At 54.7% G+C, this 2,191-nt stretch overlaps 1 non-coding gene across 1 annotated transcript; it reads right to left on the bottom strand.

Annotated features, from left to right (window-relative positions):
- Positions 1-1,755: 1,755 nt before the first annotated feature.
- On the bottom strand, positions 1,756-1,874 carry LOC148057840 (5S ribosomal RNA). Its single transcript, XR_015710379.1, has one exon. It is a non-coding gene; the product is annotated as a 5S ribosomal RNA (ribosomal RNA).
- Between the last annotated feature and the right edge of the window lie 317 nt (positions 1,875-2,191).

Genomic DNA, 2,191 nt, shown 5'->3' with positions numbered 1-2,191 from the left:
GACCCACAAATAATGCCCCAAATGCCGCCGCCTGGTGGGGGGAACTGCCGCCTAGTCCCGGTTCTATTTTAAGTCACTTTTCTCACTTTCTTACCCACAAATAATGCCCCAAATGCCGCCGCCTGGTGGGGGGAACTGCCGCCTAGTCCCGGTTCTATTTTAGGTCACTTTTCTCACTTTCTTACCCACAAATAATGCCCCAAATGCCGCCGCCTGGTGGGGGGAACTGCCGCCTAGTCCCGGTTCTATTTTAGGTCACTTTTCTCACTTTCTTACCCACAAATAATGCCCCAAATGCCGCCGCCTGGTGGGGGGAACTGCCGCCTAGTCCCGGTTCTATTTTAGGTCACTTTTCTCACTTTCTTACCCACAAATAATGCCCCAAATGCCGCCGCCTGGTGGGGGGAACTGCCGCCTAGTCCCGGTTCTATTTTAGGTCACTTTTCTCACTTTCTGACCCACAAATAATGCCCCAAATGCCGCCGCCTTGTGGGGGGAACTGCCGCCTAGTCCCGGTTCTATTTTAGGTCACTTTTCTCACTTTCTGACCCACAAATAATGCCCCAAATGCCGCCGCCTGGTGGGGGGAACTGCCGCCTAGTCCCGGTTCTATTTTAGGTCACTTTTCTCACTTTCTGACCCACAAATAATGCCCCAAATGCCGCCGCCTGGTGGGGGGAACTGCCGCCTAGTCCCGGTTCTATTTTAGGTCACTTTTCTCACTTTCTTACCCACAAATAATGCCCCAAATGCCGCCGCCTGGTGGGGGGAACTGCCGCCTAGTCCCGGTTCTATTTTAGGTCACTTTTCTCACTTTCTGACCCACAAATAATGCCCCAAATGCCGCCGCCTGGTGGGGGGAACTGCCGCCTAGTCCCGGTTCTATTTTAGGTCACTTTTCTCACTTTCTGACCCACAAATAATGCCCCAAATGCCGCCGCCTGGTGGGGGGAACTGCCGCCTAGTCCCGGTTCTATTTTAGGTCACTTTTCTCACTTTCTTACCCACAAATAATGCCCCAAATGCCGCCGCCTGGTGGGGGGAACTGCCGCCTAGTCCCGGTTCTATTTTAGGTCACTTTTCTCACTTTCTTACCCACAAATAATGCCCCAAATGCCGCCGCCTGGTGGGGGGAACTGCCGCCTAGTCCCGGTTCTATTTTAGGTCACTTTTCTCACTTTCTGACCCACAAATAATGCCCCAAATGCCGCCGCCTGGTGGGGGGAACTGCCGCCTAGTCCCGGTTCTATTTTAGGTCACTTTTCTCACTTTCTGACCCACAAATAATGCCCCAAATGCCGCCGCCTGGTGGGGGGAACTGCCGCCTAGTCCCGGTTCTATTTTAGGTCACTTTTCTCACTTTCTTACCCACAAATAATGCCCCAAATGCCGCCGCCTGGTGGGGGGAACTGCCGCCTAGTCCCGGTTCTATTTTAGGTCACTTTTCTCACTTTCTGACCCACAAATACTGCCCCAAATGCCGCCGCCTGGTGGGGGGAACTGCCGCCTAGTCCCGGTTCTATTTTAGGTCACTTTTCTCACTTTCTGACCCACAAATAATGCCCCAAATGCCGCCGCCTGGTGGGGGGAACTGCCGCCTAGTCCCGGTTCTATTTTAGGTCACTTTTCTCACTTTCTTACCCACAAATAATGCCCCAAATGCCGCCGCCTGGTGGGGGGAACTGCCGCCTAGTCCCGGTTCTATTTTAGGTCACTTTTCTCACTTTTCTACCCACAAATAATGGCAAAAAAAAATGCTTACAGCACCCAGTATTCCCAGGCGGTCTCCCATCCAAGTACTAACTGGGCCCGACCCTGCTTGGCTTCCGAGATCAGACGAGATCGGGCTCATTCAGGGTGGTGTGGCCGTAAGCGAGGGAAGCGCTTGTGAAATGCCCCAAAGTGTTGAAAATGTTCCCCAGGCCCCTGGTTCCCCATCCCCGCAGGAGGAGGCTCCCCAGGCCCCCTGGTTCCCCATCCCCGCAGGAGGAGGCTCCCCAGGCCCCCTGGTGCAGGAGGAGGCTCCCCAGGCCCCTGGTTCCCCATCCCCGCTGGAGGAGAGGGGGAAAAAGAGCAAAGTGTTTAAAAATGCCCCAAAGTGTTGAAAATGTTCCCCGGCCTCCTGGTACCCCATCCCCGCATGAGGATGTCACCCAGGCCCCTGGTTCTCCATCCCCGCAGGAGGAGGGAT

Source organism: Callionymus lyra, unplaced genomic scaffold (genome assembly GCF_982586985.1).
Source record: "Callionymus lyra unplaced genomic scaffold, fCalLyr1.hap1.1 HAP1_SCAFFOLD_494, whole genome shotgun sequence".
Classification (NCBI taxonomy): domain Eukaryota; kingdom Metazoa; phylum Chordata; class Actinopteri; order Syngnathiformes; family Callionymidae; genus Callionymus; species Callionymus lyra.
The sequence above is the reverse complement of the archived record's forward strand: the minus strand, read 5'-3'. Positions and strand labels throughout refer to the sequence as shown.